The 17767-nt window shown below is 32.2% G+C and overlaps 1 protein-coding gene across 1 annotated transcript in view; it reads left to right on the top strand.

Annotated features, from left to right (window-relative positions):
• slc4a3 (solute carrier family 4 member 3) overlaps positions 1-17767 on the top strand; it is a 119752-nt gene that overhangs the window by 14902 nt on the left and 87083 nt on the right. The gene's annotated exons all lie outside the window — the stretch shown is intronic.

Below are 17767 nucleotides of genomic sequence, written 5' to 3'. Positions count from 1 at the left end.
GGAGTTTTATAAGCCTTTTGCTTGGTAAGATCAAAGACAGCTTTTGTCTGCTCGCCGGGAACTCATTAAAACACAAAGTTTGGTGATAACTTAGATACAATTATTCTGACAATAAGTATGCCATATTTTATTTTATTACTATTAAATTTTGGCATTTTATACCTTGGCTAAGGACTACAGTTAAAAATGAGCTCTACAGCTAACACTGACTCATTTGTTTAATGTTCATTCAGGTGTGCCGTCCGTGTAATAAATAAATAAATAAAAATAAAATACAAATCCCAGATTAATATAATATTTGTAATGCTAAGTTTTAATTCAAATAAACAAGTGTCACTATGCAATACATACTACTTCTACATTATATTACTCTAATTTGAAACCTTAAATCGACCACATATCATGTGCATAACATCTTGTTATGGTCTGTGTTGGTCGTGACCCAAGGATGCAGAGACGGCAGGCAAAGTGAAATGTATTTTATTAACACAACTGCAACTTATAGTACCAAACGAGACATTTTGTTTTCCACTAAAGGAAAAAAATGAAACATAACACAGTTTACACACTTTTTTAAAGTTTTCACCTTTTTTATTGTTTATTTTACAGGAAAAGCAATCTGTCCATGTGAAAGTAAACTCCTTACTTTTCTCTTTTAGCAAGTATTCATTGTTAGCTTACCCAAGGGGTTGCACACTTGAAAAGCTGAACTGAGCACACAGGCTTCCGGTCTCTTTTACTTGCCTTCCTTGCGCCTCGGAACTCAGCCTCTGTGCGTTCACGGCCTCACAGACAGTAGGAAATTTTAGAACTTTTTTGAAAATGCAACCTTGTCTCACTCCGGGGCCAAAAAAAAAATCGATTTACATACGAATCGAAATTCTTATTCATCCCGATTCTAAACTGATTCACAATTTTTAAAAATCTATTTAAAAAAAAATAAATAAATAAATAAATTAAAAAAAAAAAAAAATATATATATATATATATATGTATATATATATATATATATATATATATATATATATATATATATATATATATATATATATATATATATATATATATATATATATATATATATATATATATATATATATATATGTATATATATATATATATATATATATGTATATTATTTATTTAAAGAAAAAAAAAATAAACAAAACAAAAATGTATATATATATTATATATTTAAAGAAAAAAAAATTAAGAAAAAAAAAAATAAATAAATATATATATATATATATATATATATATATATATATATATATATATATATATATATATATATATATATATATATATATATATATATATAAATATATATATACATAAAGAAGGAAAAAAAAGAAAAAATATATATATTTTATTTTAAAAAAAGAATAATAATTAAAAAAAAAAAATAAAAAAAAAAAAATATATATATATATATATATATATATATATATATATATATATATATTTATATATATATATATATATATATATATATATATATATATATATATATATATATATATATATATATATATAAATATATATATATATATATATATATATATATATATATATATATATATATATATATATATATATATATATATTTTTTTTTTTTTTTTTTTTTTTATTTATTTTTTTTTGGAAAACAATACATTTTTAAAGACATGTTTAGGCCATCTCTATGCAACGACAAGGAACTTTTCTAACCTGTTTTATTATAATTAATATACCAAATAATACATTGCGAGAATCGGTTTGAATCGAGATTTTGGTTAGGTGCCCATAGACTCACACCCTAAAAATATTGCACAAAAGGGGAAAACATCCCCTTTTGTGGGCAGGACCAGAAGACCGGGCTAGCGTATAAAACATCTTGATTGGTAACCAGGAACAGGTGTGTATTGGTTGCCAATCATGAACAGGTGGGAGAGGTGAAACATATGGCGGCAAACTAGGAATTTTAAAATAAGAGACTCAACACTGGATATAACGGTGGAAGCAGGAAAAAAACTGTCTGTATTCAGTTTTCTGACTGTCAAAAGTTGTTAGTCTTCTTTTGTCATTGTTTAAATGCTGACTGTACACTAAAGTGGATGAACGCGCCATTATGCAAATTGAGGCTCAAACGTTGAAGATCTTTGACAACAAGATAACATTTTCCCTCCACAGCTACAGAAGCTGAGACTTATGAGTGTTTTACTTGCTAGAAATCGAGCCATCTGTCCCTGTGATGAAGATGAAATGATTCAAATGGGTTGCTCTGTCATGTTAGTGTGTGTGTGTGTGTGTCTTTTGAAAAACAAAGAATAATAAAGAGGCCTTATTAAGAACTAGGAATCGAGTAATCCATCCATTAATTTGTACGATTAATGCAGTGTTTTTCAACCATATTGTTTGGTGTGCGGTGGGAGATTATGTAATTTCACCTAATTGGGTTAAAAATATTTTTTTGCAAACCAGTAATTATAATCCGCAAATGTGCCGTTGTTGAGTGTCTGTACTGTCTCGAGCTCGGCATATCAGTAGGTGGCACCGGGTAGCTAATTGCTTTGTAGATGTCGGGAACGACGATGATGGTTTGCAGGTAAAAAGGTATCTAACGCTTAAGCCAAAAATAAACAAAAGGCGAGTGCCGCTAAGAAAAGGCATTGAAGCTTAGGGATGGCTATGCAAAACGAAGCTAAAACTGAACTGGCTGCAAAGTAAACAAAAACAGAATGCTGGACGACAGCAAAGACTTACAGCGTATGAGCAGATGGCGTCCACAAAGTACATGCCATGACAGTCAACACCAAATTTAGGAGTACAAGACAAGAACTAAAACACTACACACAGAAAAACACCAAAAAACTCAAAATAAGTCAGGGCGTGATGTGACAGGTGGTGACAGTACACCTACTTTGAGACAAGAGCTATATTGATACATGCTTGGTTATGGTTTGAATTCATATCCAACAATTGCGAGAACGACTTTTTACCGTCAATATCGGCTGCTGAGTTTCATTTTTTAATGTTTTCTGCTGGTGGTGTGCCTCGGGATTTTTTCAATGACAAAAATGTGCCTTGAATCAGAAAAGGTTGAAAAACACTGGATTAATGGAATAATGGAATAAAACACACTTTCTAGCCTCAATATAGCCTAAATGAAAAGTGACCTTTATTATTTCTTGTCATAAATACAAATAACTTTGAAATCACACTTTTAAGAGAGTGTCACTATATGTTACTTACGCTAAAGAAAAATAAGTTAAAAAGGTAAACAAAATAAATAAAGAAGCTGTGTAGCTGGATGAGCATGAAACAGGCAATAGATAATAAACAAATCACTCAAATAAATCAAAATGACTAATAAAGCATGCTATGTTGAGTGACAATGTGCCATATTTTCCAGACTATAAGCCACACCCACTAAAGTGTAGAAAAAATTATAAACATGTTTCCATATATAAGCCGCAGATAGATATGTTGGAAAATGAGTTATTTACACAGAAATATTTTGAAAATGTTCCAAACGGTGCCTGTGACACGGCAGTAAAACGGCTGATCAAACAAAACATAAGTCATCATCAAGGACCCATTTGCTGCAGACACTAGCTCTCCAATCAGCTAAACAGACTCAGTAACTCCACTGTGACATTAGGAAATTTCATGAAAAGTGGGAATTTTTTAGAAATTGCTAAAAAATGTGAATGTTGTGAATGTGTGGTGTTGGAATTTGTCAAATTTTTCACATTTTTCAAAGTATTACAAACTTCCTGGAATTTCGGGAAAACCGGGAATTTTTCCAGTTCAAAAAACAACTTAATGTTTTTTGTCCTGATTAAGAGGAATTATTTGACGGGGGAACGGTTGAAAAATGTGGATGGAGTAGTCGCCAGGAAAAAGGGTGAAAATAGGGCTTTGGAAAACCACATATTCAGGAAAGTCCTGGAATTTGTTTGAACTTGGGAAAAAGGAAGTTTGAATTTTCTGGTAGGTGGAATGTGTTGAAGGTGGAATGTTTTGAATTGGTTGATAACTGTGGAAATGGTGGAAGTTTGAAAAATGGCCAATTCAACTGGGAATTGTGGGAATTTTTGGAGTTTGTCAAGGGAAAGCTGAACAGTTTGAAGTTGGAACGGGTTGAATTGGGTGAAAAATGTGCAAGGTAGAGTGCGCCAAAATCTGGAGAATAATAATAATAATAATAAGTTGAATAATAAATAGATACATTTTGGTGTAGAAAACCATGTGTAAATTATTTGGAGCGTTCACACAATTAATGTAAAACATAAATATAATTAGTGCATTGTTGTCCACTGTGTTGTTACGTGTGTATCTCTCAATAACGCTGGCAATTGTGTGTTTACATTTTGTAATCGTTTAAAGAAACTCATACACAGTACATAATTTTTTTTTTAGTTAAAACTGAACATTTTGGAAACATTTATCCTTTATTACAGTGGTCCCCAACCATGAAATATTTTATAAAAGACTGCATTTTCTCCAACTTAACTTTGGCCTGTCCCACTAGACCAGGGGTGTCAAACTTGTTTTCATTGAGGGCCACACCGCAGTCATGGCTGCCATTAGAGGGCCATTTGTAACACTAAATAATTAACGAATTTGCCTATGAATTAAAATGTAAAAAAAAAAATTAAGTAAAGAATAAAAAAAAATCTGCCGATTTTACCACTGTTTTTTACAGAAAAAAACTGGGAGCTTATTTGCCAGTAAAATATTGCACTGTAAAATATATGGTGTTTTAAAAAAAATATTATTACTTTTACAACATATTACTCTAAATAGAAATACAGTACCGCTGTTTAATTTTATTTTGGCAACTCAGATGCCAGTTTTTTACCATACTAAAATGTGGTAGCATAAAATCATCAACCGTGGATTTCACAGTAAAAAAAACAACAAAAAACTGACAGCTCAGTCGAGAGAATTTTACAGTAAAAAAAACAAACATTGGTCGTTTTTTTTCCCAACTTACAGTAATATGCTGTAAAACAACTCCCCAAATTTTACAGTAAAATATATTGGTCATTTTTATAGTGTACTATTTGATGATAACTTGCTTCAAAATCATAAATTAAGCAGATATTTAAGTATTTAAGTTAGATAATATAATATTTATTGCAATATTGGACACTATTTTTTCCCCCTGTCAAACTACAAAAAAAACAGAATGTGTTTAGTAAGGAAATAAGAAAGTAAAGAAAAAAAATTTAAGGTATTTTATTGAAACATATTTTCAGGCTTTTGCGGGCCATATAAAATGAGGTGGAGGTCCAGATCTGGCCCGCGGGCCTTGAGTTTGACACCTGTGCACTAGACACACCAATCAGCTTGTTTATAGATGTACAATACAACTCCTTCTGGGAAGTTGCCATTTCTTATGTCTGTTATAACTTTGTGACATGATACAATGCACATTAATGAACATATCAAATAGAAAAGTGACAGATTGTAGCCAAAGGCTGATTTCCATCTGCATCTCCTTGCAAAGGAACACAAATTCAGCGTTATAGTGAGTTGTATTGTTCATGCACTTATTCTTGCTGTATTTATCTGGCACAAGTGGAAAGCCGGTCCCTGAAAGTAATGCCTACATTAAACCGGTCCGTGGTGCAAAAAAGGTTGGGGACCACTGCTTTATTAGACAGATAGAATTGTGGTTTTCTCACACAACATTGCATATGCGCGTCAGCAGTTGTTAAATATTTCAACACGTTCTGGTTATATGAAATATTAATGTTTCAAAAACATGTGGCCTTTAACATGGAGCGTTCATTAATCTCATGTTATGTGCAGATATGAACAGGATAAATATTGGCCGGTTTGTTTTTATCAGCATTTTAAACTGGTCAAAATGGTTAATTTACTGTATTATCTTATTCGGGGCTTTGTGACCAGATCAAATCGAACTGGGTGGTGTGTCGTAATGACAAAAACAAGTTGATTCCAGTTCATGCTAACATTGAGATTCGTGCAACCCAGGATGCAGAGGCGACAGGCGACGTGCAGGTAAAGATGTACTTTCGTGACAAAACCAAAATAGTCCAGCGGGAAAGCTATGCAGCATCAAGGTGCACGGCACGATGATCCGGCCCGGTCCAGAGGAGAGGGTTGGCTTAAGAAACAGCCCGAGGGGACCTGTCAGGTCAGGTGTGTCCTGATTGCCAATCAAGGGCGAGTGAAGGAACCGACAATCAGACTAAAGTGGTGACAAATGGAGAAAAACAGGAAGTGGAAACAAAAACAAGAGCGATGGGCAGGAAATAAAACAATACATGAAACTAATAATAACTATTGATTCAGATTTAAATCCTTTGGTTTGTACCTTTAAAGACCTCCTGTGTCATGGTACTTATTTTGTGGTTTGTTAACAATAACTAATTATTTTGTGATATATTTATATAAACACTGTTGTATCGACCATACACTGATACTATATGTTACACAGCTCGAAAGATGGGCCAACTCTTTCGTTGTGCGACACATTTATTTTTCAGGATCAAGCTGCAAAACAATTGACACTGCGTTACAACTGGAGCTTGATGCATATGCTTCTTTTCATATCACGTACTGGCAGACTTCTTCTACAAAATACAATGTCTGGAGTTGAACAATTTTACAAATATTCCAAAAATATATTTATGTATACACATACACATACATATATATACACAAAAACCCTTTTTACTATTTCTATCTACCTTAGAATCATGCTCTTAATCACTGTTTAATAATATATGTATTGTATTTATATGTATTCATTATATGTATTTATTTGTCATCTTATCATTACTTGTACCTAATCTACTGTCCTATGTGCGACTGTAAATCTACTGCCTTAGCACACACTAACTGTAATTTAGCTTTGACACACCTATCTGGTGTGCTTATGATCAATACAACACTCAAAAGTTCGTTTAGCATGTCCTTGTAACATAAATGGCATTTAACATTTTATTTTCAAGTATCTCTGAGGAGTTATGTTGTGAACTTACTCTTAAACTAAAGCTAACTGTATTTTGCTTCGTCACCGTGGTTACCCTCGGACCAACGTCCGCCATCTTAGAAAATACCCTGAATGTGACTCGAATTTAACTCATAACATTCACAAAACAGACATTAGCTTAACATTGCTTACTCTAAAAGGTACAGAATAAATTATACTACTGCTTGTATGTGTTATATGCAAACAAGCTTACCTGCAAAACAATTGACACTGCGTTACAACTGGAGCTTGATGCATATGCTTCTTTTCATATCACGTACTGGCAGACTTCTTCTACGGCACCAGATACTGATACCAACGGCACCAAGCACCCTCTGCTGGTGTAATTAAATATCGCATGCTGCATAGAAATACATAGAAAACCTTGACATCACAAAACATTAGTCTATAAACAGTATTTAAATCAAGTTTTCTGACCTTAAAGAGTTTTTAATGGGGGGGCAACTATTTTAGTCAAATTAAATCACTTAGTGCCACATATACTAGGTATAGTTACTGTCGATATTTGTATCGACCCGCCCAACTTTGTTTACATTCAAGAGCTCTAGCTTAGCAGTTAGCAATGCTTTTTTTGTATCCTTCTACAGCACTTATGTCAAACTCAAGGACCGGGGGCCAAATCTGGCCCGCCACATTATTTTATGTGGCCCGCGAAAGCCTGTAAATAACATGCGTTAATAAAATGCTTAATCTTTTCTTACTAAATATATTGGTTCTTTCCCTTTTCACATTAAAAATCATGTCCTGCATGCAATTGCGTATCTTTTAAAATTCAAATATGATCAAAATTGAAATATTATATTATCATTTATTTCAAAAATATTTTTTTGTTCAAATAAAGATAAATGCTATACTTCAATATGTGCTTGAGTTATGATTTAAAAAAAAATTATAAATCAAATTGTAGACTGTAAAATTGACAATAGATTTTATGATTAAATTCCGCCGACTGAGTTTTTTACCGTAAAATCAACGTTAGTACTGTTTTTTTTCTCCATGTACAGTAAGACACTAAAACATTAAAAAAAAAATTAAAACAAGATTTTACGGTAAAAAAAAACTAAACTGGCAGCTCTGCTGCTTAAATTTTACCGCATAGCATATGCTGTCTGGCTAGCTATGTACAAAAAAAACATGAAATGTGGGCTAATACTTTACAGATACTGTAATATGATTGTTCATGTGTTGGTGTCGTATCGCAGTGTTGTGCAATACAAACTCAAACACGTTTCGTGTTGACGTAGAAGCTAGCTTATCTCTTGCCGTAGTTAGCTTCTACGGCTAATGCCGAAGCATGCCGAGTTCCTCAGTGTTCGCTCTTACAACAATAATGTCGCTACAGCTTGGTTATTATACACGTTACAGAACATAAATGAAGCATCGTTGACGGTTTATGAATGCATCTTTAAATCGATTTAAAGGTAGAATTGATTGCTCACGTTATCTGCATTGCTAGCCACCTAGAACGAGCCAATTAAAATATAAAAATAAAAATAAAGTCTTCTTGTCTCTCCCAGTGATTGTGAACGATAGGCAAAATTCCAAGAACAACACACAAGTTAGACATGACAGAAGACCAGATAATACAACGATGAATGACGTCCATAGGGAAAAGAAAACAATAATTGCGATAATTTCGGACGAAGTACTTTGAATAAGAAAAAATTAGGTGCCAAGACTTAGATAAGACTAGACTCGTAGAGACCTTTTACACTGTGTCTGCCTTCAAATGCCTTGGCCTGGAGTAGGTTGCTCACGTCATTAAATGCATCCTGTCCCTCCATCCCACTGGTAATTAAGAGGTAATGGAGCCTTAAGTAGCGACATCTGAGAAGAAAGATCAGTAGCCAGGGCACTCACCATGCCAGCACCAACCACAAGCTTAGCATCCTCTGTCTCCAATTGACTTATCAGAGGCACCCCAAAAAGATATATATAAGTGTAATACAGTTAGTATGATCCATATTTTTAAGCAAAGTGTAGATGTATCGGGCCTAAATGACAAGCAAAACAATATCAATACAGTAGTTTAAGCCACTGGATGAGACCAAACAATAAGAGCATTCCCTGCAGTATCGAGGCCACTTATGGTGTGAACCAGGCTTATGCCTGGTTCACACCAACGGCGCTTGCCGCGCTTTAAAGCGGCGAGCAAAGCGCCGTCATTTTTGTCAATTTTTCCATGAATATCCCGATCTCCGAAGTAATGTTATGCTCTGATACGCTCGGATACGCTCTGATACGCTCTGATACGAATTAGTTGCCGCTTTGTCACCGTTCCTCACGATTTGATCCCGCTTTGATACGCTTTAAATCACGCTTTGATACGTTTTATTACGCTTTATTGAACTTTATTATGCTTCGATGCGATCATGACGCTTTAAATCAGGCTCTGACACGATTATCAAGCTCTGTTGTGCATTGTTACAACAAAAATAAGAAAAAAATGTGAAAAACTCAGTGTACGGTTTTCCACACATTTTTTATATTCATTTATTTTTTCAATTTCTCTTTTTTTTCCGTTATATTATGTTTTATATCTTCATTTCTTTTATTTCTTTGTCATCTTAATAAATATCTATCTTTCATTTCTTATGCTAGTTGACAACAATAAAAGGCATTTCTTTTATTTTTTATATTCATTTATTTTTTCAATTTCTCTTTTTTTTCCGTTATATTATGTTTTATATCTTCATTTCTTTTATTTCTTTGTCATCTTAATAAATATCTATCTTTCATTTCTTATGCTAGTTGACAACAATAAAAGGCATTTCTTTTATTTTTTATATTCATTTATTTTTTCAATTTCTCTTTTTTTTCTCGTTATATTATGTTTTATATCTTCATTTCTTTTATTTCTTTGTCATCTTAATAAATATCTATCTTTCATTTCTTATGCTAGTTGACAACAATAAAAGGCATTTCTTTTATTTTTTATATTCATTTATTTTTTCAATTTCTCTTTTTTTTCCGTTATATTATGTTTTATATCTTCATTTCTTTTATTTCTTTGTCATCTTAATAAATATTTATCTTTCATTTCTTATGCTAGTTGACAACAATAAAAAGCATTTCTTTTATTTTTTATATTCATTTATTTTTTTCAATTTCTCTTTTTTTTCCGTTATATTATGTTTTATATCTTCATTTCTTTTATTTCTTTGTCATCTTAATAAATATTTATCTTTCATTTCTTACGCTAGTTGACAACAATAAAAGGCATTTCTTTTATTTTTTATATTCATTTATTTTTTAAATTTCTCTTTTTTTTCTCGTTATATTATGTTTTATATCTTCATTTCTTTTATTTCTTTGTCATCTTAATAAATATATATCTTTCATTTCTTATGCTAGTTGACAACAATAAAAGGCATTTCTTTTATTTTTTATATTCATTTATTTTTTCAATTTCTCTTTTTTTTCTCGTTATATTATGTTTTATATCTTCATTTCTTTTATTTCTTTGTCATCTTAATAAATATTTATCTTTCATTTCTTATGCTAGTTGACAACAATAAAAGGCATTTCTTTTATTTTTTATATTCATTTATTTTTTTCAATTTCTCTTTTTTTTCCGTTATATTATGTTTTATATCTTCATTTCTTTTATTTATTTGTCATCTTAATAAATATCTATCTTTCATTTCTTATGCTAGTTGACAACAATAAAAGGCATTTCTTTTATTTTTTACATTCATTTATTTTTTCAATTTCTCTTTTTTTTCCGTTATATTATGTTTTATATCTTCATTTCTTTTATTTCTTTGTCATCTTAATAAATATCTATCTTTCATTTCTTATGCTAGTTGACAACAATAAAAGGCATTTGTTTTATTTTTTATATTCATTTATTTTTTCAATTTCTCTTTTTTTTCGTTATATTATGTTTTATATCTTCATTTCTTTTATTTCTTTGTCATCTTAATAAATATCTATCTTTCATTTCTTATGCTAGTTGACAACAATAAAAGGCATTTCTTTTATTTTTTATATTAATTTATTTTTTTCAATTTCTCTTTTTTTTCCGTTATATTATGTTTTATATCTTCATTTCTTTTATTTCTTTGTCATCTTAATAAATATCTATCTTTCATTTCTTATGCTAGTTGACAACAATAAAAGGCATTTCTTTTATTTTTTATATTCATTTATTTTTTTCAATTTCTCTTTTTTTCCTGTTATATTATGTTTTATATCTTCATTTCTTTTATTTCTTTGTCATCTTAATAAATATCTATCTTTCATTTCTTATGCTAGTTGACAACAATAAAAGGCATTTCTTTTATTTTTTATATCATTTATTTTTTCAATTTCTCTTTTTTTCTCGTTATATTATGTTTTATATCTTCATTTCTTTTATTTCTTTGTCATCTTAATAAATATATATCTTTCATTTCTTACGCTAGTTGACAACAATAAAAGGCATTTCTTTTATTTTTTATATCCATTTATTTTTTTCAATTTCTCTTTTTTTTCCGTTATATTATGTTTTATATCTTCATTTCTTTTATTTCTTTGTCATCTTAATAAATATATATCTTTCATTTCTTACGCTAGTTGACAACAATAAAAGGCATTTCTTTTATTTTTTATATTCATTTATTTTTTCAATTTCTCTTTTTTTTCCCGTTATATTATGTTTTATATCTTCATTTCTTTTATTTCTTTGTCATCTTAATAAATATCTATCTTTCATTTCTTATGCTAGTTGACAACAATAAAAGGCATTTCTTTTATTTTTTGTATTCATTTATTTTTTTCAATTTCTCTTTTTTTTCCGTTATATTATGTTTTATATCTTAATTTCTTTTATTTCTTTGTCATCTTAATAAATATCTATCTTTCATTTCTTATGCTAGTTGACAACAATAAAAGGCATTTCTTTTATTTTTTTATATTAATATATTTTTTCAATTTCTCTTTTTTTCCCGTTATATTATGTTTTATATCTTCATTTCTTTTATTTCTTTGTCATCTTAATAAATATCTATCTTTCATTTCTTATGCTAGTTGACAACAATAAAAGGCATTTCTTTTATTTTTTATATTCATTTATTTTTTTCAATTTCTCTTTTTTTTCCGTTATATTATGTTTTATTTTCATTTCTTTTATTTCTTTGTCATCTTAATAAATATATATATTTCATTTCTTACGCTAGTTGACAACAATAAAAGGCATTTCTTTTATTTTTTATATTCATTTATTTTTTCAATTTCTCTTTTTTTCCCCCGTTATATTATGTTTTATATCTTCATTTCTTTTATTTCTTTGTCATCTTAATAAATATCTATCTTTCATTTCTTACGCTAGTTGACAACAATAAAAGGCATTTCTTTAATTTTTTATATTCATTTATTTTTTCAATTTCTCTTTTTTTTTCGTTATATTATGTTTTATATCTTCATTTCTTTTATTTCTTTGTCATCTTAATAAATATATATCTTTCATTTCTTATGCTAGTTGACAACAATAAAAGGCATTTCTTTTATTTTTTATATTCATTTATTATTTTTTTAAACCGTTTAAAAATTTTTTGCGAACTTGCCGCATGTCCCGCTTCACTACAAGCTTTCCCACAATCCATTAGAACCCTCACGCTTTAATCAGGCTTTGTTACGCTTTAACGCCGCTTTGCATGCCGCTTTGCATGCCGCTTTGCATGCCGCTTTGCATGCCGCTTTAAAGCGCCGTCAAAGCGCCGTTGGTGTGAACCTAGCATTAGCCTTAGGCAGCATTGCTATATTGAATTAAATGAGTTTAAAAGATAAAAGTGACTATGGGAGTGGTGTTCCATGTCTAGCGGCCTCTCATTCATAATGTAAATAAACATATTTAGAAAGTCGCAAATAGGAATGGGTAACGTTTACATTTCAATCGATACTGCCGTATTTTCCGGACACACCGGATAATAAGGCGCACTGCCGATGAGCGGGTCTAGTCAGGTTTTTTTTTCATACAAACGGCGCACCGGATTATAGGGCGCATTAAAGGAGTCATATTGTTATTTAATTTTTTTTAAATGGAAAACACTTCCTTGTGGTCTACATCAGTGTTTTTCAACCTTTTTTGAGCCAAGGCACATTTTTTGCGTTGAATAAATGCGGAGGCACACCACCAGCAGAAATCGTTAAAAAACGAAACTCAGTTGACAGTAAAAAGTCGTTGTCGCAATTGTTGGATATGACTTTAAACCATAACCAAGCATGCATCAATATAGCTCTTGTCTCAAAGTAGGTGTACTTTCACCACCTGTCACATCGCGCCCTGACTTATTTGGAGTTTTTTGCTGTTTTCCTGTGTGTAGTGTTTCAGTTCTTGTCTTGCGCTCCTATTTTGGTGGCTTTTTCTCTTTTTTTGGTATTTTCCTGTAGCAGTTTCATGTCTGCCTTTAAGCGATATTTCCCGCATCTACTTTGTTTTAGCAATCAAGAATATTTCAGTTGTTTTGATCCTTCTTTGTGTGGACATTGTTGACATTGTGGACGCCGTCTTTTGCTCCACAGTAAGTCTTTGCTGTCGTCCAGCATTCTATTTTTGTTTATTTTGTAGCCAGTTCAGTTTTAGTTTTGTTCTGCATAGCCTTCCCTAAGCTTCAATGCCTTTTCTTAGGGGGCACTCACCTTTTGTTTATTTTTGGTTTAAGCATTAGATACCTTTTTTACCTTCACCCTGCCTCCCGCTGTTTCCGACATCTACAAAGCAATTAGCTACCGGCTGCCACCTACTGATATGGAAGAGTATTACACAGTTACTCTGCCGAGCTCTAGACAGCACCGACACTCAACAACAACACATCATTTGCAGACTATAATTTTTGGTTTGCAAAAAATATTTAGAAATTAGGTGAAATTAGATAATCTCCCACGGCACACCAGACTGTATCTAACGGCACACTAGTGTGCCACGGCACAGTGGTTGAAAAAACACTAGTCTACATAACATGTAATGGTGGTTCTTTGGTCAAAATGTTGCATAGATGATGTTTTACAGATCATCTTCAAGCTGCTTTCTGACAGTCGCTTCAGGATGCGCCGTTTTGTGGGCGATCTTATTTACGTGGCTCACCTTTTTGGCAGCGTTTTCTCCCCGTCATCTTTGTTGTAGCGGTGTAGCGTGCAAGGACGGGAGTGGAAGAAGTGTCAAAAAAGATGGAGCTAACTGTTTTAATGACATTCAGACTTTACTTCAATCAATAACGGAGCAGCATCTCCTCATCCGGAAACAAAAACCGTCCGACCAGAACTCTCTAAGCCATACCCACTAAAGTGTAGAAAGAAAGAACAAATGTTTCCATATATAAGCCGCACTGGACTGTAAACCGCAGATAGATTTGTTGGAAAATGAGAACTCTCTAATAACTAAAGTTCCTTGGGTGAATAATGTAAACTCACTACACCGGTATGTTTTAGCGCTTTCATGGCGAGTTTACTGACAGATATAAGTAAGAACTTTACACTACTTTATATTAGAAATGGCAACAATGGAGGATGAATGTCACATAACAAGAAGATAGAGAAAAAGAAGAAGCTTATCGGCTATGGCGTCGCCACGGACTACAAAGGCGGATTCAAGCACATTTTCAGGACTTATACAGATCCCAAATACAGATCAGCAGGTACCAGAAGGTATGAAAAGTTGCTTTTTGCATAATATTGCGAACCAAAACGCCAGATAATATGTCTTACCTTATACACACACCATAATAATACTCATATGTAGAAGCACAGTACAATGTGTGAAGTGAAGTGAATTATATTTATATAGCGCTTTTCTTTAGTGACTCAAAGCGCTTTACATAGTGAAACCGAATAACTTAGTTACATTTAAACCAGTGTGTGTGGCAATGGGAGCAGGTGGGTAAAGCGTCTTGCCCAAGGACACAACGGAAGTGACTAGGATGGCAGAAGCTGGGATCGAACCTGGAACCCTCAAGTTGCTGGCACGGCCACCCTACCAACCGAGCTATATCAATATACAAGCCATCATGCGGTGCGACTTCGTAGCTTACCAAAGTCATACTAAAACATTTAGATAGATTTTTGAGCACCGTGTGTAATGTTCTATATTTTCAATGGAACATATAAAATGTCTGCGATGAGGTGGCGACTTGTCCAGGGTGTACCCCGCCTTCCGCCCGATTGTAGCTGAGATAGGCTCCAGCGACCCCCCGGGACCCCAAAAGGGACAAGCGGTAGAAAATGGATGGATGGGCATATAAAATGTTGGTGTTGTTTACTTGAGTCATTTTGCAGTCTACACATATGTCTTATGTGTGACTGCCATCTACTGGTCACACTTATCATTTCACCATGTACCAAATAAAATAGCTTTGAGGTCGGTAAGTACAACCAAAATGATTCCGTACATTAGGCGCACCGGGTTATAAGGCGCACTGTCTGGTTTTGAGAAAATGAAAGGATTTTAGGTGCGCCTTATAGTCCGAAAATCGGTGCCTAAATCTGTACTTAAAAAATGGACAACTTGCGAATTCTTGCAAAAAAACAAACCTTGTTATTATACGATTTTGTGGCATAATACTTTAAATGTGTTAAAGGGGAACTGCACTTTTTGGGGGGAATTGTTACCATCATTCACAATCCCTAAAAAAGACAAGAACACATATACTTTTATTTTGAATGCATTCTAACTGGTAAAGAAACTGAGGTAATGGTATTTGCTGTGTTCTGATTATGAGACACTCTAAAAAACCTCCATAAAATTAATTCATTCATTCAAATCAATCAACCAAAACCCAAAACTAAGGTGGTTGTCATGGCCATGATGAGGTGTGGAGGGGTAAGTGGGGATTTTGTAACGGGGCCCCAAGCAAACGGGGTCCCCTGGGCTTTGTAAAGTCTGATTTTTTTTTTCCTGCCATTTAAATAGGTCATTTAAAACAAAAAAGACATAAATGTTCATCTAAAATGATATCATAACGTCATCATTCTTGGCTCACCTTTAAACACAGCACCAGCATTTTGTAAAAAAAAAAAAAAGGATGAGGTGATAAAAGAAAGGTAAAAATGTGATACATCTATTTGGGGTAGCAAAGGAAAGTTATGCACTTGTTTCACTTTTGCATCGCATTGCACATAACTGTGGTGCGTTCAAAGACCCTTGGTTAAAGCTAAAGACTTAACTCCCAGGAGAGGCACTAATAATATTATAATCATAACAATAATAATGTTAGGGATGTCACAGTGTATGAATATATTGTATTATATTATTGTGACCAAAATGATCACGGTTATAATTATTATTGCAGCATTTTTAAATGAGTTTTACATTTTCAAAAAGCACTTATACTGAAATCTTTGAACTAAGTTTCATTAAAAAAAATAACACAAACCAAACCCTGTGATGAGGTGGCGACTTGTCCAGGGTGTACCCCGTCTTCCGCCCGAATGCAGTTGAGATAGGCTCCAGCACCCCCCCCGCGACCCCAAAAGGGACAAGCGGTAGAAAATGAATGGATGGAAACAAAACATTATTGTAGATAAATAGACTGTTTCATCGACCTTAAGTAGAAATGTAATGTGCATATTTAAGCAACTTAAGCATTAAAAACAAAGTAATATGGTTGGAATAAATAACATAAATAACTTAAATAAATGTGAAAATTGGGCACGATAGCAATTTATGGACATAAAGGATAAAAAAATAAAAACAAATTGTGGAAGATGGCACTTGGTGGCCATAAGAGGTAACTGCACTTTCTGGCCATATAGATAAAAATAGTGTTCATGTATGAGATCTAGTCCTACATATAGTTGAATGTGCATATGAAAGCAACTTAAGCATTAAAAACAAAGTACTATGGTTGGAATAAATAACATAAATAACTTAAATAAATGTGAAAATTGTGCACGATAGCAATTTATGGCTTAAAAGATAAAAAATACAAAAGAAATGATGGAAGATGGCACCTGGTGGCCATAAAAGGTAACTGCACTTATTGGCCATATAGATAAAAATAGTGTTCATGTATGAGATCTAGTCTTACACATAGTTGAATGTGCATATTAAAGCAACTTAAGCATTAAAGACATAGTAATATGGTTGGAATAAACGACATTAATAACTTAAATAAATGTGAAAATTGTACAAGATAGCAATTTATGGAAATAAAAGATAAAAAAAAATTTAAAAAATGTGGAAAATGGCACCTGGTGGCCATAAAAGGTAACTGCACTTTCTGGCCATATAGATAAAAATAGTGTTCATGTATGAGATCTAGTCTTACACATAGTTGAATGTGCATATTAAAGCAACTTAAGCATTAAAAACAAAGTACTATGGTTGGAATAAACGACATTAATAACTTAAATACATGTGAAAATTGTACAAGATAGCAATTTATGGACATAAAAGATTTAAAAAAAAAAAAGTGTAAGATGGCACCTGGTGGCCATAAAAGGTAACTGCACTTTCTGGCCATGTAGATAAAAATAGTGTTCATGTATGAGATCTAGTCGTACACATAGTTGAATGTGCATATTAAAGCAACTTAAGCATTAAAAACAAAGTACTATGGTTGGAATAAATAACATAAATAACTTAAATAAATGTGAAAATTGTGCACGATAGCAATTTTTGGACATAAAAGATAAAAAATAAAAAATACAATTGTGGAAGATGGCACCTGGTGGCCAGAAGAGGTAACTGCATTTTCTGGCATATAGATAAAAAGAGTGTTCATGTACGAGATCTAGTCTTATACATAGGGCTGCCAATTATGCAAAAATAATAGCTTA

Source organism: Entelurus aequoreus, linkage group LG13 (genome assembly GCF_033978785.1).
Source record: "Entelurus aequoreus isolate RoL-2023_Sb linkage group LG13, RoL_Eaeq_v1.1, whole genome shotgun sequence".
In the NCBI taxonomy this organism is placed as follows: domain Eukaryota; kingdom Metazoa; phylum Chordata; class Actinopteri; order Syngnathiformes; family Syngnathidae; genus Entelurus; species Entelurus aequoreus.
The sequence above is the reverse complement of the archived record's forward strand: the minus strand, read 5'-3'. Positions and strand labels throughout refer to the sequence as shown.